We start from the raw sequence: 24,672 nt of genomic DNA, 5'->3' as shown, positions 1-24,672 counted from the left end.
GAGTGACTGTGAGGGCCGCTCCTTGAGGGACTGCATGGGGTCCCTATATGAGGGACTGTGAGGGCTCATCATTGACGGACTTTTAGGCTTCTGCCTTGAGGGACTGCGAGGACTTCTACCTGAAATACTTTGAAGGCTATTCTGTGAGCGACTTGATGGGCTGTGTGGTCTTTGAGTGGCTGTGAGGGGTCCTTCTTGAGGAACTGCATATCTTCCTCCATGATGGACTATGAGGGCTCATCCTTGAAGGACTTTGAGAGCTTCTCCTTGAGGAACTGCATGGGGTCCTCCCTGAGAGACTGTTTGGGCTCATCCTTTAAGGACTTCTGGGATTCTGCCTTGAGGGACTGTGAGGGCTCAAACCTGAAGAACATTGAAGGCTACTCCATGAGTGACTATAATGGATACTCTGGAGTGATTTTGAGGGTGCCTCCTTCTGGGACTTCAAAGGTTCCTATGAAGGACTGTGAGGACTTCTCCTTGATAGGCTGTCTGTGTTTATTTAGTGACTGTGAGGGCTCCTCCTTGATGGACTTCATGGGGACCTCCATGAGGGACTGTTAGGGCTCATCCTTGAAGGACTTGGAGGGTTCCGCCTTGAGGGACTGTGAGGGCTGCTACCTGAAATATGTTGAAGGCTACTTCATGTGTGACTGTAATGGCTACACTGGGAAGGATTTTGAGGGTGTCTTCTATGAGGGACTTCAAGGGTTCCTTCTTGAAGAACTGTGAGAACTTTTTTTGATGGGCTGTTTGGGGTCCTTGAGTGACTGTTAGTGCTCCTCCTTGTGGGAATTCATGAGGCCCTCCATTTAGGGACTGTGACGGCTCATCCTTGAAGGAATCGAGGGTTCCTTCTTGAAGGACTGCGAGAATCCCCCTTGATGGGCTGTGTGGGATCCTTGAGTGATTGTGAGGGCTCCTCCTTGAGGGACTGCATGGAGTCCTCCATGAGGGACTGTGAGGACTCATCCTTGAAGGACTTTGAGGGTTCCTTCTTGAAGGACTTCGAGGATTTCCCCTTGATGTGCTGTGTGGGGTCCTTGAGAGACTGTGTGCTCCTCCTTGAGGGACTGCATGGGGTCCTCCATGAGGGACTGTGAGGGCTCTTCCATGAAGGACTTTGAGGGTTCATTCTTGAAGGAATACGAGGACTTCATCTTGATGGGCTGTGTGGGGTCCTTGAGTGACTGTGAGGGCTCCTCCTTGAGGGATTGCATGGGGTCCTCCATGAGGGACTGTGAGAGTTATCCTTGAAGGACTTCGAGGGTTCTGCCTTGAAGGACTTCGAGGGCTTCTACCTGAAGTACTTCGAAGACTACTAAGTGAGCGACGGTAATGACTACTCTGGGAGGGATTTTGAGGGTGCCTCCTTGAGGGAATTCGAGGGTTTCTTCTTGAAGGCCTGTGAGGACTTCTTTTTGATAGGCTGTGTGAAGTCCTTGAGTGACTGTGAGGGATCCCCCTTGAGGGAGTGCATGGGGTCCTCCATGAGGGATTCTGAGGGCTCATTCTTGAAGGACTTCTAGGATTCTGCCTTGAGTGACTGTGAGGGCTCATACCTGAAGTACAAAGACTACTACATGAGCGCCTTCCAACCCCAAGTTATCACCACAAAAAAAAAAGGAGGGGTACTTCATGCTCATCAAAGGTAAAATCGTCCACATGAACTCTTAATTCTGAATATCTATGCTCCAAATGAAGGGCAGTCACATTCATGAAAGAAACTTTAGTAAATCCCAAAGCAATTATTATGCCTCATACAATAATAGTGGGAGACTTCAACACCCCACTCTCATCAATGGACAGATCCTGGAAACAGAAACTAAACTGAAACACATTGATACTAACAGAAGTTATAAAACAAATGGTTTTAACAGATATCTACAGAACATTTTATCCTAAAACAAAAGGTTATACTTTCTTCTCAGCACCTCATGGTGCCTTCTCCAAAACTGACTATATAATTGGTCACAAAATAGGCCTCAACAAAAACAAAACTATTAAAATGATCCCATGCATCCTATCAGATCACCATGGACTAAGGCTGATCTTCAATAACAACATAAATAATAGAAAGCCAACATTCACGTGGAAAACAACACTCTACTGAATGATACCTTGATCAAGGAAGAAATAAAGAAAGAAATTAAAGACTTCTTAGAGTTTAATGAAAATGAAGCCACAACATACCCAAACTTATGGGACACAATGAAGGCAGTCCTAAGAGGAAAACATATAGCTCTGATTGCCTCCAAAAACAAACTAGAGAGAGCATACACTAGGAGCTTCACAGCACACCAAAAAACTCTAGAAGAAAAGGAAGCAAATACACCTAAGAGGAGTAGACAGCAGGAAATAATCAAAGTCAGGGCTGAAATCAACAAAATGGAAACAAAAAGAACTATTCAAAGAATCAACCAAACCAGGAGGTGGTTCTTTGAGAAAATCAAAAAAATAGATAAACCCTTAGCCGGACTAACTAGAGGGCACAGGGACAGTACCCTAATTAACTAAATCAGAAATGAAAAAGGAGACATAACAACAGAACACGAGGAAATTCAAAACATCATCAGATCCTCCAAAAGGCTATACTCAACAAAACTGGAAAACCTGAATAAAATGGACAACTTCCTAGACAGTAACAGGTACCAAAGTTAAATCAGGATCAGATTAATGATCTCAACAGTACAATTTCCCCTAAAGAAATAGAAGCAGTTATTAATAGTCTCCCAACCAAAAAAAAAAAAAAAAAAAAAAAAAAGCCCAGGACCAGATGGGTTTAGTGCAGAGTTCTATCAGACCTTCATAGAAGAACTAATTCCAATACTCCTCAAACTATTGCACAAAATAGAAACAGAAGGTACTCTACCCAATTCATTCTATGAAGCCACAAATACCTAAACCACACAAACACCCAACAAAGAAGGAGAACTTCAGACCAATTTGCTTTATGCAAAAATACTCAATAAAATACTCGCTAACTGAATCCAAGAACACATCAAAAGGATCATCCATCATGACCAAGTAGACTTCATCCCAGGGATTCAGGGATGGTTTAATATATGGTTATCTGTTGCGGCCCGCCCGCAGTCCGCAACACGAACGGTTCAACTGAGAATGGCAGTTCGAGCTGAAAAGAGAGGAAGCTAGACGGGGCGGGAGAAAGAATGGGGCCAAGACGATTCCATGTTCAAGGCCCCCCTTTACTAATTCCAACATTCAGTTATAAAGGAAGGGGGAGGGATCCCAATTTCCCGCCAAGTAACTCGGGGTCCAGTAGCAGGACGAACACGTGTGTGCCTCCAAGCAGCAAAGCCGACAGGGTCCAGCAGTGGGCGTGGCAGAACGAATGAGCAGGAAACTCCACCCTTGAGCAAGCAGGTTCCATGGTGGGGGAAGAGAGACCACAGTAATCCATTAATGTAATCCACTATATAAACAAACTGAAAGAAAAAACTCATGATCATATTGTTAGATGCTGACATATTATTTGACAAAATCCAACACCCATTCATGATAAAAGTATTTGAAAGATCAGGAATTCAAAGCCCATACCTAAACATAATAAAAGCATTATACAGCAAACCAGTAACCAACATCAAACTAAATGGAGAAAAACTTGAAGCAATTCCACTTCAAGGCTGTCAACTTTCTCCCTACCCATTCAATATAGTACTTGAAGTCCTAGCCAGAACAATTAGCCAACAAAAGGAGATCAAGGGGGATACAAATTGGAAAGGAAGAAGTCAAAATATCACTATTTACAGAGGATATGATTATATATATATATATATATACAGATTCAGTGAAGTAGCTATAAAACAACTCAAACAAATCATTGTCCTTTCTCTACACAAAGGATAAACAGGCTGAAAAGTAATTAGGGAAACAACACCCTTCACAATAGTCATAAATAATATAAAATACCTTGGTGTACACGACTCTAACTAAGGAAGTGAAAGATCTGTATAATAAGAACTTCAAGGCTCTGAAGAAAGAATTAGAAGATCTCAGAAGATGGAAATATCTCCCATGCTCATGGATTGGCAGGATTAATAGTCAAAATGGCTATCTTGCTGAAAGCAATCTACAGATTCAATGTAATCCCCATCAAAATTCCAAATCAATTCTTCAGTGAGTTAGAAAGGGTAATTTGCAAATTCATCTACAATAACAACAACAACAACAACAAAACCTAGGATAGCAAAAACTATTCTCAACAACAAAAGAACCTCTGGGGGAATCACCATGCCTGACCTCAAGCTGTACTACAGAGCAATTGTGATAAAATTGCATGGTACTGGTAGAGTGACAGACAGGTAGATCAATGGAATAGAATAGAAGACCCAGAAATGAACCCACAGGCCACAGACTCTCTGGGGTCCCTTTGTCTGCATGGAAAGGGTCTCTGGTCACAGGTGGGCAAAGAGTCGGCGAATGACAGACAGATCAACTCGAGAGATTGTGTAGAATCTGAATATATTTTTTCAGGTCAGGCATCAAACTTTTTATACAGCAGAATAGCAATAAACCAGACGAGAACCAATCCACCAATACAAAAGGAATGTATACATCAAAATAAGGTGGGGACCAGGCCGCTGCCACTAAGAAGGGAGCCAGGTGTAAAGCTAGTCTATTGTTAAGCCCACCAACAGGGGGTCTGCACTACCAGACCTTCTCATGAATACTGCAATACCACAACCCCCCTATTTCCTGGGTCTTCAGAAGAATTCACCAACTTGCTTCTAATACAAAGCTTGATATAACTGGCTATAGAGAAGATCCCTGTCTCAGTGGGATTCCCTAGCTCTATTATAGTATTCCCTTGTTTGGGTGAGATTTGCTACTGTCATTAGTAAATACTTTGCAGACCAGCTCTGAGCTGCTGGCTCTGTCTTTTATAATGCTTAATTAGTTACTGAATAGGTAACTTCCTTACTGCATTCCTGCCAGATTCCAAGCTCATCGGCTTCTGGAACCTTGGAACACTGGCGAAGGCTCTGGCTATGTCAGAATTCAACCTTAAAAGGCACTTATAATAAGATAATACTAAAAGAGAGCATGTGGATACATACACAAGACTAACTCGGGGATAGGGTATGAGTATATGGGATAATGAGAACGCCAAAGCTCCAGGAGGTGAGTTTCTGTGAAACTCTTTGCCTCGTAGGCTTCTCAGCCTGTCAAGCAGACTTCACTGGAGTGTGTGTGGCATCCACACACCTATGGTCACTTGATCTTTGACAAGGGAGCAAAAACCATCCAGTGGAAAAAGGACAGCATTCTCAACAAATGGTGCTGGCACAACTGGCAGTAATCCTGTAGAAGAATGCAAATTGATCCATTCTTATCTACTTGTACAAAGCTCAAGTCTAAGTGGATCAAGAAACTCCACATAAAACCAGAGACACTGCAACTTATAGAGGAGAAAGTGGGGAAAAGCCTCAAAATAAGGGCACAGAGGGAAAATTCCTGAACAAAACAGCAATGGCTTGTGCTGTAAGATCGAGAATCGACAAATGGGAACTCATAAAATTGCAAAGCTTCTGTAAGGCAAAAGACACTGTCGATAAGACAAAAAGGCCACTGGGAAGTGGTGGCCCACACCTTAATCTCAGCTTTTGAAAGGTAGATTTGAAAGGTAGGCAATTTCTGAATAGAAGCCAGCCAGGTCTACAGAGTGAGGCCAGGACTACAGAGAGAAACCTTGTCTCCGGGAAAAAAAAAAAAACCCAAAAGGCCACCAACAGATTGGGAAAGGATCTCTACCAATCCTAAATCAGATAGGGGACTAATATCCAATAAATATGTGTGTGTGTGTGTATATATACACACATACATATATACGTATACACACACATACATATATATATATATGTATGTATCTCTCTCTCTCTCTCTCTCTGTGTGTGTGTGTGTGTGTGTGGAGAGAGAGAGAGAGAGAGAGAGAGAGAGAACTCAAGAAGATGGACTCAAGAAAATCAAATAACCCTATTAAAAATGGGTTACAGAGAAACAGAATTCTCAACCAAGGAATACCAAAGGGCTGAAAATCACCTGAAAAAATGTTCAACATCCTTAATCATCAGGGAAATGCAAATCAAAACAACCCTGAGATTCCACCTCACACCAGTCAGAATGGCTAAGATCAAAAATTCAGGTGACAGCAGATGCTGGCGAGGATGTGGAGAAAGAGGAACACTCCTCCATTGTTGGTGGGATTGCAAGCTGGTACAACCACTCTGGAAATCAGTCTGGCAGTTCCTCAGAAAATTGGACATAGTACTACCGGAGGATCCTGCAATACCTCTCCTGGGCATATACCCAGAAGATGTTCCAACTTGTAATAAGGACACATGCTCCACTATGTTCATAGCAGCCTTATTTATAATAGCCAGAAGCTGGAAAGAACCCAGATGTCCCTCAACAGAGGAATTGATACAGAAAATGTGGTACATTTATACAATGGAGTACTACTCGGCTATTAAAAACAATGAATTTATGAAATCCTGAGGCAAATGGATGGATCTGCAGGATATCATCCTGAGTTAGGTAACCCAAGCACAAAAGAACACACATGATATGCACTCACTGATAAGCAGATATTAATCCAGAAATTTAGACTACCCAAGATACAATTTGCAAAATGAAAACTCAAGAAGAAGAAAGACCATGCCCCAGTACAGGGGAATGCCAGGGCCAGGAATCAGGAGTGGGTGGCTTGGGGAGCAGGGCGGTTGGGGAGAATATAGGGGGCCCATACATACATGACTACCCAGCATGGGTATTTGATCAACAAAATGTTGGCTGTGAAATCTAGAGATATGAAACTTTTCTCCACTACATAAATGGAACAAATAGAAGGGAAAATGAGAGAATCTGTAGACTAAAGGAGTCAAGAAACATGGCGCTTAATCTCAACATGTGATATTGAATCCTGCTAAATAATAATTCATGTCACTACATGACTACTGGAATTTAAACACAGATGTGTGTGTGAGGTATTAAGGAACTGTTCACATTTTGTTGTTATATTTTACATGTAGCAATGATATTATAATAATCCATTGTTCTTGTTCTTTTTTTCCTTGCAGAGTGGAGGCAGAATCTCAAACTCTATGCACTAAAATATTTATCATGAAATTATCTGTGGTTTGCTTTAAATACTGTAGCAAGGGTTGAAAGAGAGTGACAGGCAGTGAGGAGTCATCAGACAAACTTTTCTTCCCTGATATTGAGAATAGGTCATAGTGCCTTGCACATGCTAGGTGCATTACCAATTATGTGTGCCTTTGATTTACCTGAAATTGTCCTTAATAAAAATCAAATTAAAATGGACCAGAGATGTAGTTCAGTGTTGGAGTGCTTTGCAATGACTTGAATTTGATCCCCAAGTAATACACACACACACACACACACATATTGCTATAGCTTTAAAACTCTCTGTAATTAAAACTATATAATGGAGCCAGCTAAATGGCTCAATGAACATTGATGTTAAACCTGACCACCTGAGTTCTATCCTTCTATCTGTACATATTGCAAGATATTCTCTCTCTCTCTCTCTCTCTCTTCTACCCCTCCCTCCCTCTCTCTCTCCCTTCTCCCTCCCTCTCTCCCTCATCCCTCTTTCCTGCCTTCCACTTCCTTTTCTGTATCTTTATCTCATAATCATACACAAACTAAATGTATGACAAACTTTATATATTGAGAGCTAAATGTTACTGAAATTCCAATAGAGCTAGAGAGAATTATTATCAGCACATTTTGCTCTTGCAGAAGTCTTGCGTTCATCCCCTGTATCCATGTCAGACAGCTCACAATCACCTGTGACTTCAGTTCCAATGGTTTGACAATCTCTTCTGGATTCCTAGGGTCTGCACACACACACACACACACACACACACACACACACACAGAGAGAGAGAGAGAGAGAAATAAATAAATAAATAAATAAATAAATAAATAAATAAAAATACATTTTGAGAGAAAATCAAAATAAATGAAACAAAGATATCCATGAATTGAAGACTTTTCTTAGCATGTCAATTATCTTTCATCTGAAAACATAAATTCCATGTGAATCTCAATCAAAACATTAAAGAAACAATTAGCATGGCACTTCAGATTTCTGGATGGATGTGGGGTGCAATGGCATGCAGATGGAATCCCTGCAGGCAGCAAGCTGACCCAGAATGGTCACAAATTTGAGACCAACCTGGGATCCATAGTGACATCAAAACTAGCTTGGATCCTGAGACTCCATCTCTTTGATTTTATTTTTTTTAAAGATTTATTTTATTTTATGGGTACAAGTATTTTCCCTGCATGAGGACGTGTGTGTGTGTGTGTGTGTGTGTGTGTGTTTAGTTTGTATTTGTGTCTAAGTGGCTCATCTTACCCTTCTGCTCTACTAGAGAGACTAAATAGCTATCTAGAACTTGGGAAGGGCTTCAATTCCTACCTCACAGCATCCACAGGAAGTTACTTGAGGTTCGCTCCGAGGCTCCAGCCTGCCGAGAGCTGAGGAGATCCTCCCTCTGTGTCCTCAGCAGCCCTCCGCCTAGCTGCCGCTCCATCACCTCAGAGTTGCCCTCTCTCACCGCTGCCGCCATGAAAGGGCTGCTGAACGGCTTCCACGAGGCATTCATCGAGGAGGGGACGTTCCTCTTCACTTTAGAATCTGTAGGGGAAGGTCACCCAGATAAGATTTGTTATCAAATCAGTGATGCTGTCCTTCATGCACACCTTCAACAAGACCCTGATGTTAAAGTGGCTTGTGAAACTGTTGCTAAAACTGGAATGATCCTTCTTGCTGGGGAAATTACATCCAGAGCTGCCATTGATTACCAGAAAGTGGTTCGTGAAGCCATAAAGCACATTGGATATGATGACTCTTCCAAAGGGTTTGACTACAAGCCTTGTAATGTGTTGGTTGCCTTGGAACAACAGTCACCAGATATTGCCCACGGTGTTCATCTTGACCGGAATGAGGAAGACATTGGTGCAGGAGACCAGGGTTTGATGTTTGGTTATGCCACTGATGAAAAGAAGAGTGTATGCCTTTAACCATTGTCTTAGCACACAAGCTAAATGCCAAACTGGCTGAACTACGACGCAATGGTACACTGCCTTGGTTACGCCCAGATTCTAAAACTCAAGTGACTGTGCAGTATATGCAAGATCGGGGTGCTGTGCTTCCCATCAGAGTCCACACGGTTGTTATATCTGTTCAGCATGATGAAGAAGTTTGTCTTGATGAGATGAGGGATGCTCTGAAGGAGAAAGTGATCAAGGCTGTTGTACCTGCAAAAGACCTTGATGTGGATACAATTTACCACCTACAGCCAAGTGGCAGATTTGTTATTGGTGGGCCTCAGGGTGATGCTGGCCTGACTGTCTGAAAAATCATTGTGGATCCTTATGGCGGTTGGGGAGCTCATGGAGGAGGGGCCTTTTCAGGAAAGGATTCCACCAAAGTGGACCATTCAGCTGCTTATGCTGCTCATTGGGTGGCAAAATCCCTCATTAAAGGAGGTCTGTGCAGGAGGGTTCTTGTTCAGGTCTCTTATGCTATTGGAGTTTCTCATCTATTGTCGATCTCCATTTTCCATTATGGCATTTCTCAGAAGAGTGAGACAGAGCTATTAGAAATTGTAAAGAAGAATTTTGATCTTCGCCCTGGGGTCATTGTCAGGGATCTGGATCTGAAGAAGCCACTTTATCAGAGGACTGCAGCCTATGGCCACTTTGGTAGGGACAGCTTCCCATGGGAAGTGCCCAAAAAGCATAAATATTGAAAGTGTTAACATTTTCCCCAGACTTGTTGGTGTAGGTTACTTTCTCCTCTATAAGTTTTAGTGTCTCTGGTTTTATGTGGAGTTCCTTGACCCACTTAGACTTGAGCTTTCTCCAAGGAGATAAGAATGGATCAATTCACATTCTTCTACATGATAATCGCCAGTTGTGCCAGCACCATCTGTTGGTTTTAGCTTCTTTCCACTGGATGGTTTTAGCTCCCTTGTCAAAGATCAAGTGTGTGGGTTCATTTCTGGATCTCCAATTCTATTCCAGTGATCTACCTGTCTGTCACTGTACCAGTACCATGCAGCTTTTATCACAATTGCTCTGTAGTATAGCTTGAGGTCAGGCATGGTGAATGCACCAGAGGTTTTTTTTTTTGTTGTTGTTGAGAATAGTTTTTGCTATTCTAGGTTTTTGTTATTCCAGATGAATTTGCAAAGTGCCCTTTCTAACTCAGTGAAGAATTGAGTTGGAATTTTGATGGGGATTGCATTGAATCTGTAGATTGCTTTTGGCAGGATAGACATTTTTACTATATTGATTCTGCCAATCCATGAGCATGGGAGAGCTTTCCATCTTCTGAGATCTTCTTTGATTTCTTTCTTCAGAGGCTTAAAGTTCTTATCAAACAGATCTTTTACTTCCTTAGTTAGAGTCACACCAAGGTATTTTATATTATTTGTGACTATTGTGAAGAGTGTTGTTTCCCTAATTTCTTTCTCAGTCCATTTATCCTTTGTGTAGAGAAAGGCCATTGATTTGATTGAGTTAATTTTATATCCAGCTACTTCATTGAAGCTGTTTATCAGGCTTAGAAGTTCTCTGGTTTTTAGGGTCACTTATATATACTATCATATCATCTGCAAATAGTGATATTTTGACTTTTTCCTTTCCAATTTGTGTCCCCCTTGATCTCCTTTTGTTGTCTAATTGCTCTGGCTAGGACTACAAGTACTATATGGAATAGGTAGGGAGAAAGTGGGCAGCCTTGTCTAGTCCCTGATTTTAGTGGGATTGCTTCCAGCCTCTCTCCATTTAGTACAATATAAATTATGTGCTAAGTCAAGTACTTCTAAACATATTATTTCATTTAAACCTTGTAACAACTCTAAATTAGATATTGTAATTATCTCTATTATATGTGTATCTGTTTGAAGCTTGAAATATTGAATATTAAGCAAATATTAAATAATTTAACCAAGACTTTCCAGCACAAGAGTAGTAGAGCTGGAATTCAAATTTGGTATATTTGATTCAGACTATTCTTACCAGTATATACACTTCCAAATCACTGTCCAAAAGATAAGTGAATGTTCAGTACACATTGTGGATGGAATGACATAATATTTTAGGGAAGTATCAAATTGATGGCACAGACTTCAGAGATGGCATTGCAACATGATGATTTTCAAGCTTGATATGGAAAGGCCACCAGTAAAATCAACCATATGCCATGTTATTTTATTTCCCTGGAATCTGGATACATCACACATTCATCAAAGATGTCTCTATCCTCTTAACATTCACCAGCCTGTTATTTGTTTAGAAACTCAAGGTTTCTGCATGTGTTAACTGAAACTAATTTATAAACATTATGGCTTTTGCACATCATCTGGGACTATTCTCTACTATTGAATGCCAAGCCGAGGAGAGAGAGAGAGAGAGAGAGAGAGAGAGAGAGAGAGAGAGAGAGAGAGAGAGAGAGAGAGAGAGAGAGAGAGAGAGACTAGAAGCTTATTTCTCTATATTACTGTTGCTATGACAACTCCAGGCTCACAAGGACCATAACTATCATTTAAAATAATATTAAATTTCACATTTTTACTTTCTCCCAGTAACTTTTTCAGTGCTTTTTGATTCGTTTTGTTTTGGGGTATTTTTGTTGTTGTTGTTTTGGTTTGGTTTGTTTTGGTTTGTTTTGGTTTGGTTTGGTTTGGTTTGGTTTGGTTTGGTTTGGTTTGGTTTGGTTTGGTTTGGTTTGGTTTTGAGACAGGGCTTCTTTGTGTAACCCTGGCTGTCCTGGAACTCACCAGACTGGCCTCAAACTCAGAAATCCGTCTGCCTTTGCCTCCCAAGTGCTGGGATTAAAGGCTTGTGCCACCACTGCCCAACTTGTTTTGTTGTTTTAGCTTTTATTTCTTAAGACTCATAGCCAACAAACCACATGGCATGAGTAATCATTTCGCAACTTTGGAATCACATGCATTGGTTTGTATAACTCAGTTTTTTTAAAAGACATAAAAAATTATGGTGCTTCCACTTAAAAATTATGCTGTGTTATGTTGTACTGATGATAATATTGGTTGGTTCTAAAATATTATGGCAAAATCAATAGAATGTAGCATAAATGGCCCAGCTCAAACCTTTAATGTTTATTGAGACCCAGTGTGGATGACAGGACTGTCTATCTGAGTGAAGTCTATCTGGATGTAGAAACTGGATGGCTGGACTACAAGCCTTCCCATATCACCCAGCCATGTCCCCTGTTACTTGCCACAAATGTCACTACTCCAGTTCTATTTCTATGACTCCTAAGATATTTCTATTAAAAAAAAAAAACAGTGTGGAAAGCATAAGGTACACATTTAATCATTTACAGTGATGGATAAAGTTTAACAATTAGAGTAATTATTAACTAACATTTGGATGACCAAGAAATCAAGAAATAAAACAGCAGTGGTCCTTTCAAATTCCCTTCATGTGAAAAACCCAAGTCGCAGGGCCTCGCTCCTCCTAGAGCTGACAGAGCTTGAGGTGTCTATAGCTACAATGCCCTGTTTTATTCTCAGAACTTTTGAGTTACCGTGTTACTTTAGATACTTTTTTATTACTGTGAAGGGACACCATGATGAAGACAACTTATAAAAGAAAGTCTTGGCTTGTGTGTATGATTCAAGAGAATTAAAGTCAACAATCATCATGGTGGGGAGTGTGGTGGCAGGCTAGCCAGCACGGTCCTACAGCAGTGGCTGGGGACTTACATCTGATCCACAAAGAGGGTGGGCTAACTGGGGAGAGGTTTTTGAAACCTCAAAGCCTATATCCCAGTGACACAGCAACTCCAGAAAGTCCACACTTCCTAATCCTTCCCAAATGTCCATCAACTGGGGAGACATTGGGAACCATTCTCATTCAAATCACCACACATATTTTCCTAAACAATGTAATTATATTTTGCCATTTTTCAAAAAAGCATATACAAAGGTAAATATGGTACAGGTGCTCTTTCAATTCTTGCCTTTTTGGTACAGTATATTTGCCTTTAAATATACAATTTTGTTGTTTGAATATATACCCTTAGTCTTTCCTTTAATTTCCCCTAGACCCACTCCATTCTCTCCCAACTTTTTGTTTTGTTTGTTTTCTTTTTGTTTTTTTGTTTTTTTTCTTTTTTTTTTATTTTTAATATTTTTTATTACGTATTTTCCTCAATTACATTTCCAATACTATCCCAAAGGTACCCCATACCCTCCCCCTATTTCTCCACATCCTCTGATGTCCACAGCATCTGATGTCACCTGAATTTTTGATCTTAGCCATTCTGACTGGTGTGAGGTGGAATCACAGTGTTGTTTTGATTTGCATTTCCCTGATGATTAAGGATGTTGAACATTTTTTCAGGTGCTTCTCTGCGATTCGGTATTCCTCAGGTGAGAATTCCTTGTTCAGTTCTGAGCCCCATTTTTTAATGGGGTTATTTGATTTTCTGGAGTCTACCTTCTTGAGTTCTTTATATATATTGGATATTAGTCCCCTATCTGATTTAGGATAGGTAACGATCCTTTCCCAAACTGTTGGTGGTCTTTTTGTCTTATAGACAGTATCTTTTGCCTTGCAGAAGCTTTGCAGTTTCATGAGGTCCCATTTGTCAATTCTCAATCTTACAGCACAAGCCATTGCTGTTCTAGTCAGGAATTTTTCCCCTGTGCCCATATCTTCAAGGCTTTTCCCCACTTTCTCCTCTATAAGTTTCAGTGTCTCTGGCTTTATGTGAAGTTCCTTGATCCACTTAGATTTGACCTTAGTACAAGGAGATAGGAATGGGTCGATTCGCATTCTTCTACATGATAACAACCAGTTGTGCCAGCACCATTTGTTGAAAATGCTGTCTTTCTTCCACTGGATGGTTTTAGCTCCCTTGTCAAAGATCAAGTGACCATAGGTGTGTGGGTTCATCTCAGGGTCTTCAATTCTATTCCATTGGTCAACTTGTCTGTCACTATACCAGTACCATGCAGTTTTTATCACAATTGCTCTGTATTAAAGTTTTAGGTCAGTAATGGTGATTCCATCAGAGGTTCTTTTATCCTTGAGAAGAGTTTTTGCTATCCTAGGTTTTTTGTTATTCCAGAAGAATTTGCAGATTGCTCTTTCTAATTCGTTGAAGAACTGAGTTGGAATTTTGATGGGGATTGCATTGAATCTGTGGATGGCTTTTGGCAAGATAGCCATTTTTACAATGTTGATCCTGCCAATCCATGACCATGGGAGATCTTTCCATCTTCTGAGATCTTCTTTAATTTCTTTCTTCAGAGATTTGAAGTTTTTATCATACAGATCTTTCACTTCCTTAGTTAGAGTCACGCCAAGATATTTTATATTATTTGTGACTATTGAGAAGGGTGTTCCATTGGTCTATTTGATCTGCAACCCTATAGTTGGAACAACATGATGAACTAACCAGTACCCCGGAGCTCTTGTCTCTAGCTGCATATGTATCAAAAGATGGCCTAGTCGGCCATCAATGGAAAGAGAGGCCCATTGGACTTGCAAACTTTATATGCCCCAATATAGGGGAATGCCCGGGCCAAAAGAATGGGAATGGGTGGGTAGGGAAGTGGGGGGCGCTATGGGGGACTTTTGGGATAGCATTGGAAATGTAATTGAGGAAAATATGTAATAAAAAATATTAACAATTTTTAAAAAAAGAGAGAAGGGTGTTGTTTCCCTAATTTCTATCTCAGCCTGTTTATCCTTTGTGTAGAGAAAGGCCATTGACTTGTTTGAGTTACTTTTATATCCAGCTACTTCACCGAAGCTGTTTATCAGGTTTAGGAGTTCTCTGGTGGAATTTTTAGGATCACTTATATATATTATCATCATCTGCAAAAAGTGATATTTCGACTTCATCTTTTCCAATTTGTATCCCCTTGATCTCCTTTTGTTGTTAAATTGCTCTGTCTGGGACTTCAAGTACAATGTTGAATAGGTAGGGAGAGAGTGGACAGCCTTGTCTAGTCCCTGATTTTAGAGGGATTGCTTCAGCCTCTCACCATTTACTTTGATGTTGGTTACTGGTTTGCTGTAGATTGCTTTTATCATGGTTAGGTATGGGCCTTGAATTCCTGATCTTTCCAAGACTGTTTTCGTGAATGGGTGTTGGATCTTGTCAAATGCTTTTTCCTCATCTAACGAGATGATCATGTGGTTTTTGTCTTTGAGTTTGCTTATATAATGGATTACGTTGATGGATTTCCGTATATTGAACCATCCTGCATCCCTGGGATGAAACCTACTTGGTCAGGATGGATGATTGTTTTGATGTGTTCTTGGATTCGGTTAGCAAGAACTTTATTGAGGATTTTTGCATCTATATTCATAAGGGAAATTGGTCTGAAGTTCTCTATCTTTGTTGGATCTTTCTGTGGTTTAGGTATCAGAGTAATTGTGGCTTCATAGAATGAGTTTGGTAGAGTTCCTTCTACTTCTATTTTGTGGAATAGTTTGTGCAGAACTAGAATTAGGTCTTCTTTGAAGGTCTGATAGAACTCTGTACTAAACCCATCTGGTCCTGGGCTTTTTTTGGTTAGGAGACTATTAATGACTGCTTCTATTTCTTTAGGGGATATGGGACTGTTTAGATCGTTAACTTGATACTGATTTAACTTTGGTACCTGGTATCTATCTAGAAAATTGTCCATTTCCTCCAGGTTTTCCAATTTTGTTGAGTATAGCCTTTGGTAGAAGGATCTGATGGTGTTTTGGATGTCTTCAGGATCTGTTATGTCTCCCGTTTCATTTCTGATTTTGTTAATTAGAATGCTTTCCCTGTGCCCTCTAGTGAGTCTAGCTAATGGTTTATCTATCTTGTTGATTTTCTCAAAGAACCAACTCCTTGTTTGGTTAATTCTTTGAATAGTTCTTCTTGTTTCAACTTGGTTGATTTCACCCCTGAGTTTGATTATTTCCTGCAGCCTACTCCTCTTGGGTGAATTTGCTTCCTTTCGTTCTAGAGCTTTTAGGTGTGTTGTCAAGCTGCTAATGTGTGCTCTCTCTAGTTTCTTTTTGGAGGTACTCAGAGTTATGAGTTTCCGTCTTAGAAATGCTTTCATTGTGTCCCATAGGTTTGGGTATGTTGTGGCTTCATTTTCATTAAACTCCAGAAAGTCCTTAATTTCTTTCTTTATTCCTTCCTTGACCAAGGTATCATTGAGAAGAGTGTTGTTCAGTTTCCATGTGAATGTTGGCTTTCCATTAATTATGTTGTTATTGAAGATCAGCCTTAGTCCATGGTGGTCTGATAGGATACATGGGACAATTTCAACATTTTTGTATCTGTTGAGGCCTGTTTTGTGACCAATTATATGGTCAATTTTGGAGAAGGTACCATGAGGTGCTGAGAAGAAGGTATAGCCTTTTGTTTTAGGATAAAATATTCTGTAGATATCTGTTAAGTCCATTTGTTTCATCACTTCTGTTAGTTTCACTGTGTCCCTGATTAGTTTCTGTTTCCACGATCTGGATGATTGTGTGTTGAAGTCTCCAACTATTATTTGTGTGAGGTGCAATGTGTGCTTTGAGCTTAACTAAAGTGTCTTTAATGAATGTGGCTGCCCTTGAATTTGGGGCATAGATATTCAGAATTGAGAGTTCCTCTTGGAGGATTTTACCTTTGATGAGTATGAAGTGTCCCTCCTTGTCTTTTTTTGATAACTTTGGGTTGGAAGTCGATTTTATTTGATATTTGAATGGCTACTCCAGCTTGTTTCTTCATACCATTTGCTTGGAAAATTGTTTTCCAGCCTTTCACTCTGAGGTAGTGTCTGTCTTTTTCCCTGAGATGGGTTTCCTGTAAGCAGCAGAATGTTGGGTCCTGTTTGTGTAGCCAGTCTGTTAGTCTATGTCTTTTTATTGGGGAATTGAGTCCATTGATATTAAGAGATGTTAAGGAAAAGTAATTGTTGCTTCCTTTTATTTTTGTTGTTAGAGTTGGCATTCTGTTCTTGTGGCTGTCTTCTTTTTGGTTTGTTGAGCAATTACTTTCTTGCTTTTTCTAGGCCGTGAATTCTGTCCTTGTATTGGTTTTTTTCTGTTATTATCCTTTGAAGGGCTGGATTCGTGGAAAGATAATGTGTGAATTTGGTTTTGTCGTGGAATACTTTGGTTTCTCCATCTATGGTAATTGAGAGTTTGGCTGGGTATAGTAACCTGGGCTGGCATTTGTGTTCTCTTAGTGTCTGTATAACATCTGTCCAGGCTCTTCTGGCTTTCATAGTCTCTGGTGAAAATCTGGTGTAATTCTGATAGGCCTGCCTTTATATGTTACTTGACCTTTCTCCCTTACTGCTTTTAATATTCTATCTTTATTTAGTGCATTTGTTGTTCTGATTATTATGTGTCGGGAGGAATTTCTTTTCTGGTCCAGTCTATTTGGAGTTCTGTAGGCTTCTTGTATGTTCATGGGCATGTCATTCTTTAGGTTTGGGAAGTTTTCTTCTATAATTTTGTTGAAGATATTTGCTGGCCCTTTAAGGTGAAAATCTTCATTCTCATCAACTCCTATTATCCGTAGGTTTGGTCTTCTCATTGTGTCCTGTATTTCCTGGATGTTTTGAGTTAAGATCTTTTGCGTTTTGTATTTTCTTTGATTGTTGTGCCGATGTTCTCTATGGAATCTTCTGCACCTGAGATTCTCTCTTCCATCTCTTGTATTCTGTTACTGACGCTCGAATCTATGGTTCCAGATTTCTTTCCTAGTGTTTCTATCTCCAGTGTTGCCTCACTTTGGGTTTTCTTTATTGTGTCTACTTCCCTTTTTAGGTCTAGTATGGTTTTGTTCATTTCCATCACCTGTTTGGATGTGTTTTCCTGTTTTTCTTTAAGGACTTCTACCTGTTTGGTTGTGTTTTCCTGTTTTTCTTTAAGGACTTGTAACTCTTTAGCAGTGTTCTCCTGTATTTCTTTAAGTGAGTTATGAAAGTCCTTCTTGATGTCCTCTACCATCATCATGAGATATGCTTTTAAATCTGGGTCTAGTTTTCTAGTGTGTTGGTGTGCCCAGGACTAGGTGGGGTGGGAGTGCTGCGTTCTGATGATGGTGAGTGGTCTTGATTTCTGTTAGTAGGATACTTACATTTGCCTTTCACCATCTGGTAATCTCTGGAGCTAGTTGTTATAGTTGTCTCTGGTTAGAGCTTATTCCTCAGGTGATTATGTTAGCCTCTATCAGCAGACCTGGGAGACTATCTCTCTCCTTAGTTTCAGTGGTCAGAGTACTCTGTGCATGCAAGCTCTCCTCTTGCAGGGAAGGTGCCCAGATATTTGGTGTTTGAACCTGCCTCCTGGCAGAAGTTGTGTTCCACTCACCAGAGGTCTTAGGATCCCGTGGGGGATCCCGTGTGTGTCCTTGCGGGTGTCCAGAGACTCTCCGGGCCAGGAACTCTGGTGCTGCAGTGGACCGGAAGTGACTTGTGCCCTGATCAGGCCGGGTTATCTACTTCCCTGGTTAATGCAGCCTCAGGTTCTGCGTGATTGGATTGGAGCAGACGCTGTGTTCCATTCACCAGAGGTCTTAGGATCACGTGGGGGATCCTGTGTGGGTCCTTGCGGGTGTCCAGAGACTCAGCGGGCAAGGAACCCCTGTGCTGCAGTGGACTGGAAGGGCTCCTCTCCCAACTTAATGTTCACTCATATCTCTCCATATCTTTAATAAGCCATTGAATACAATTTGTACTAGGGTCGTCCATTAGAGCATGGCTCACTTATCAGAGACACACCTTTATTTATTAATTATATATTATTTTACACTTCAGATTTTATTCCCCTCCTGGTCCACCCTCTAACTGTTCCACATCCCATACCTCCTCTCCACTCCCCTGTCTCCACAAGGATGTTTCCACACCCCCACACCCCACTAGACCTCTAAACTCCCTGGGACCTCCAGTCTATTGAGGGTTATATGCATCTTCTCCAACTGAACACAGACACGACAGTCCTCTGCTGTATACTGTTGGGGGGGGGCTCATATCAGCTGGTATATGCTGTCTGGTTGGTGATCTAGTGTCTGAGAAATCTAGGCAGTCCAGATTAATTGAGATTGCTGGTCCTAATACAGGATTTCCCTCCTCCTCAGCTTCTTCCAGCTTTTCCCTAATTTAACCATAGGGGTCAGCAGCTTCTGTACATTGGTTGGGTGCAAATATCTGCATCTGACTCTTTCAGCTGCTTGTTGGGTCTTTTGAAGGGCAGTTATGATAAGTCCCTTTCTGTGAGCACTCCATAGCCTCAGTAATAGTGCCAGACCTTGGAGCCTCCCCTTAAGCTGTATCCCACTTTGGCCCTGTTGCTAGAAATAGATCTACCTGAAGACCCAGCAATACCACTCTTGGGAATATACTCAAAAGATACCCCATCAAGCCACAGGGGCATGTGTTCCACTATGTTCATAGTGGCCTTGTTTGTGATAGCCAGAAGCTGGAAACAATCCAGATGTCCCACAACAGAAGAATGGATACAGAAAATGTGGTACATTTACACAATGGAATACTACTCAGCTATTAAGAATGTCCCCTTCGCCGGGCATGGTGGTGCACGCCTTTAATCCCAGCACTCGGGAGGCAGAGGCAGGCGGATTTCTGAGTTCGAGGCCAGCCTGGTCTACAGAGTGAGTGCCAGGACAGCCAGGGCTACACAGAGAAACCCTGTCTTGAAAAAACCAAAAAAAAAAAAAAAAAAAAAAAAAAAAAAAAAAAAAAAGAATGTCCCCTTCACTATCTGTAAAATTCACTGATGCTGTGACATTTGTATGTTGTTAGTTCACTAGTAATTCATTTTCTTATCATGTTTAATGGATATATGTGCTACATTGTCTTCATCTTCTGCCTATATGACTTTTCTACTTTAGTCTTTTATTATTCTGAGTCACATTTTGGTTAAATTTTAATGTTAGCTCAATCTCACATTCCCATCTGGTGGTATCTTTACTGATAACAGGTGGGCTGTCTGGTCAAAGCCTTCATCTTTGTGCCCTCTTTACTTTCTGCATGGGTTTGTGGCACATTTTTTGCACCAAATGGTTGACAGACTTTCCTAGTAAAGAACTTGATCTCTATTCTCCTACCCATGACCTCCTGAACAAAGCCCCAGGGAGAACTTTAACTGATAAAATGCTTCCATAAGCCTGGGCTGTAGGCAAGCCTGTGGGGCATTTTCTTAATTAGTTATTGATGTGGGAAGCCACCACAACCACCGGTTGTGTGTTATACCATCCATTCTTGGTCTGGTGTTTTATAAGAAAGCAAGCCATGAGAAACAAACCAGTAAGCAGTATTTCCCAATGGCCTCTACATCCGCTCCAGCTTCCAGGATCCTTGCTGGTTTGAATTCATGCCTCGGATTGCACTGTGCTTCAAGGTATGTAAGCCAAATAAACCCTTTTCACCCCAAGTTGCTTTTGGTCATGGTATTTCACGTCAACAGTAGAAACTCTAAGACACAAAGATTGAACTCAGGTCAACAGGCTTTTGTAGTAAACACCTTAACCCACTCATAGGTCTCAGAAACTTAGGAGTTTTCACCTTGTTGAAATGTCTCTTGTCCCTCTTGCTCAGGATGTATTTGAGTGAAGACATATACTTTAAATAATTTCATATTTAATAGTATTTTATACATGTTACATCTTCTCTTGCCCTCTTTTAAGTCACTAGGAGTAAATAGAAAAATTATTTTAGAATTTTATATTTAGATTTTTTTTTTATAATGACAAAGGTTGCCAGGAGACAGCTGCATTCTTTTTTTTTTTTTTGATTTTTAATATTTTTATTACATATTTTCCTCAATTACATTTCCAATGCTATCCCAAAAGTCCCCCATAGCGCCCCCCACTTCCCTACCCACCCATTCCCATTCTTTTGGCCCTGGCATTCCCCTATATTGGGGCATATAAAGTTTGCAAGTCCAATGGGCCTCTCTTTCCATTGATGGCCGACTAGGCAATCTTTCGATACATATGCAGCTAGAGACAAGAGCTCCGGGGTTCTGGTTAGTACATCATGTTGTTCCAACAATAGGGTTGCAGATCCCTTTAGCTCCTTGGGTACTTTCTCTAGCTTCTCCATTGGGAGCCCTGTGATACATCCAATAGCTGACTGTGAACATCCACTCCTGTGTTTGCTAGGCCCCGGCATCGTCTCACAAGAGACAGCTATATTTGGGTCCTTTCAGCAAAATCTTGCTAGTGTATGCAATGGTGTCAGCGTTTAGAAGCTGATTATGGGATGGATCCCTGGATACGGCAGTCTCTAAATGGTCCATCCTTTCATCACAGCTACGAACTTTGTCTCTGTAACTCCTTCCCTGGGTGTTTTGTTCCCAATTCTAAGAAGGTGCACAGTGTCCACACTTTGGTCTTCATTCTTCTTGAGTTTCATGCGTTTAGCAAATTGTATCTTATATCTTGGGTATCCTAAGTTTTGGGCTAATATCCACTTATCAGTGAATACATATTGTGTGAGTTCTTTTGTGATTGTGTTACTTCACTCAAGATGATGCCCTCCAGGTCCATCCATTTGGCTAGGAATTTCATAAATTCATTCTTTTTAATAGCTGAGTAGTACTCCATTGTGTAAATGTACCATAATTTCTGTATCCATTCCTCTGTTGAGGGACATCTGGGTTCTTTCCAGCTTCTGGCTATTATAAATAGGGCTGCTATGAACATAGTGGAGCATGTGTCCTTTTTACCGGTTGGGACATCTTCTGGATATATGCCCAGGAGAGGTATTGCTGGATCCTCCGGTAGTACTATGTCCAATTTTCTGAGGAACCGCCAGACTGATTTCCAGAGTGGTTGTACAAGCTTGCAATCCCACCAACAATGGAGGAGTGTTCCTCTTTCTCCACATCCTCGCCAGCATCTGCTGTCACCTGAATTTTTGATCTTAGCCATTCTGACTGGTGTGAGGTGGAATCTCAGGGTTGTTTTGATTTGCATTTCCCTGATGATTAAGGATGTTGAACATTTTTTCAGGTGTTTCTCTGCCATTCGGTATTCCTCAGGTGAGAATTCTTTGTTCAGTTCTGAGCCCCATTTTTTAATGGGGTTATTTGACTTTCTGGAGTCCACCTTCTTGAGTTCTTTATATATATTGGATATTAGTCCCTTATCTGATTTAGGATAGGTGAAGATCCTTTCCCAATCTGTTGGTGGTTTTTTTGTCTTATTGATGGTGTCTTTAGCCTTGCAGAAGCTTTGTAGTTTCATGAGGTCCCACTTGTCAATTCTCGATCTTACAGCACAAGCCATTACTGTTCTATTCAGGAATTTTTCCCCTGTGCCCATATCTTCAAGGCTTTTCCCCACTTTCTCCTCTATAAGTTTCAGTGTCTCTGGTTTTATGTGAAGTTCCTTGATCCACTTAGACTTGACCTTAGTACAAGGAGATAGGAATGGATCGATTCGCATTCTTCTACATGTTAACAACCAGTTGTGCCAGCACCATTTGTTGAAAATGCTGTCTTTCTTCCACTGGATGTTTTTAGCTCCCTTGTCGAAGATCAAGTGACCATAGGTGTGTGGGTTCATTTCTGGGTCTTCAATTCTATTCCATTGGTCTATTTATCTGTCACTATACCAGTACCATGCAGTTTTTAATCACAATTGCTCTGTAGTAGAGCTTTAGGTCCGGTATGGTGATTCCACCAGAGGTTCTTTTATCCTTGAGAAGAGTTTTTGCTATCCTAGGTTTTTTGTTATTCCAGATGAATTTGCAGATTGCACTTTCTAATTCGTTGAAGAATTGATTTGGAATTTTTATGGGGATTGCATTGAATCTGTAGATTGCTTTTGGCAAGATAGCCATTTTTACAATGTTGATCCTGCCAATCCATGAGCATGGGAGATCTTTCCATCTTCTGAGATCTTCTATAATTTCTTTCTTCAGAGACTTGAAGTTTTTATTATACAGATCTTTCACTTCCTTAGTTAGAGTCACGCCAAGATATTTTATATTATTTGTGACTATTGAGAAGGGTGTTGTTTCCCTAATTTCTTTCTCAGCCTGTTTATTCTTTGTGTAGAGAAAGGCCATTGATTTGTTTGAGTTAATTTTATATCCAGCTACTTCACCGAAGCTGTTTATCAGGCTTAGGAGTTCTCTGGTGGAATTTTTAGGGTCACTTATATATACTATCATATCATCTGCAAAAAGTGATATTTTGACTTCATCTTTTCCAATTTGTATCCCTTTGATCTCCTTTTGTTGTCCAATTGCTCTGGCTAGGACTTCAAGTACAATGTTGAATAGGTATGGAGAAAGTGGACAGCCTTGTCTAGTCCCTGATTTTAGAGGGATTGCTTCAAGCTTCTGACCATTTACTTTGATGTTGGCTACTGGTTTGCTGTAGATTGCTTTTATCATGTTTAGGTATGGGCCTTGAATTCCTGATCTTTCCAAGACTTTTATCATGAATGGGTGTTGGATCTTGTCAAATGCTTTTTCCGCATCTAACGAGATGACCATGTGGTTTTTGTCTTTGAGTTTGTTTATATAGTGGATTACGTTGATGGATTTCCGTATATTGAACCATCCCTGCATCCCTGCGATGAAACCTACTTGGTCAGGATGGATGATTGTTTTGATGTGTTCTTGGATTCGGTTAGCAAGAACTTTATTGAGGATTTTTGCATCAATATTCATAAGGGATATTGGTCTGAAGTTTTCTATCTTTGTTGGGTCTTTTTGTGGTTTAGGTATCAGAGTAATTGTGGCTTCATAGAATGAGTTGGGTAGAGTACCTTCTGTTTCTATTTTGTGGAATAGTTTGTGAAGAACTGGGATTAGATCTTCTTTGAAAGTCTGATAGAACTCTGCACTAAACCCATCTGGTCCTGGGCTTTTTTTAGTTGGGAGACTATTAATGACTGCTTCTATTTCTTTGGGGGATATAGGGCTGTTTAGATCATTAACCTGATCTTGATTCAACTTTGGTACCTGGTATCTGTCTAGGAACTTCTCCATTTCATCCAGGTTCTCCAGTTTTGTTGAGTATAGCCTTTGGTAGAAGGATCTGATGGTGTTTTGGATGTCTTCAGGATCTGTTGTTATGTCTCCTTTTTCATTTCTGATTTTGTTAATTAGGATGCTTTCCCTGTGCCCTCTAGTGAGTCTGGCTAAGGGTTTATCTATCTTGTTGATTTTCTCAAAGAACCAGCTCCTTGATTGGTTGATTCTTTGAATAGTTTTTCTTGTTTCCACTTGGTTGATTTCACCCCTGAGTTTGATTATTTCCTGCCGTCTACTCCTCTTGGGTGAATTTGCTTCCTTTTGTTCTAGTGCTTTTAGGTGTGTTGTCAAGCTGCTAATGTGTGCTCTCTCTAGTTTCCTTTTGGAGGCACTCAGAGCTATGAGTTTTCCTCTTAGAAATGCTTTCATTGCGTCCCATAAGTTTGGGTATGTTGTGGCTTCATTTTCATTGAACTCTAAAAAGTCCTTAATTTCTTTCTTTATTCCTTCCTTGACCAAGGTATCATTGAGAAGAGTGTTGTTCAGTTTCCACGTGAAGGTTGGCTTTCTATTATTTATTTTGTTATTGAAGATCAGCCTTAGTCCATGGTGATCTGATAGGATGCATGGGACAATTTCAATA

At 40.6% G+C, this 24,672-nt stretch overlaps 1 pseudogene; it reads left to right on the top strand.

The window, feature by feature from the left end:
* The first annotated feature begins 8,616 nt into the window (after positions 1 to 8,616).
* Positions 8,617 to 9,803, top strand: LOC110294149 (S-adenosylmethionine synthase pseudogene; annotated as a pseudogene).
* Positions 9,804 to 24,672: the final 14,869 nt, after the last annotated feature.

Source organism: Mus caroli, unplaced genomic scaffold, assembly GCF_978045245.1.
Source record: "Mus caroli unplaced genomic scaffold, Mus_caroli_1 scaffold_4, whole genome shotgun sequence".
In the NCBI taxonomy this organism is placed as follows: domain Eukaryota; kingdom Metazoa; phylum Chordata; class Mammalia; order Rodentia; family Muridae; genus Mus; species Mus caroli.
This window is presented reverse-complemented; position numbering and strand designations above follow the sequence as displayed.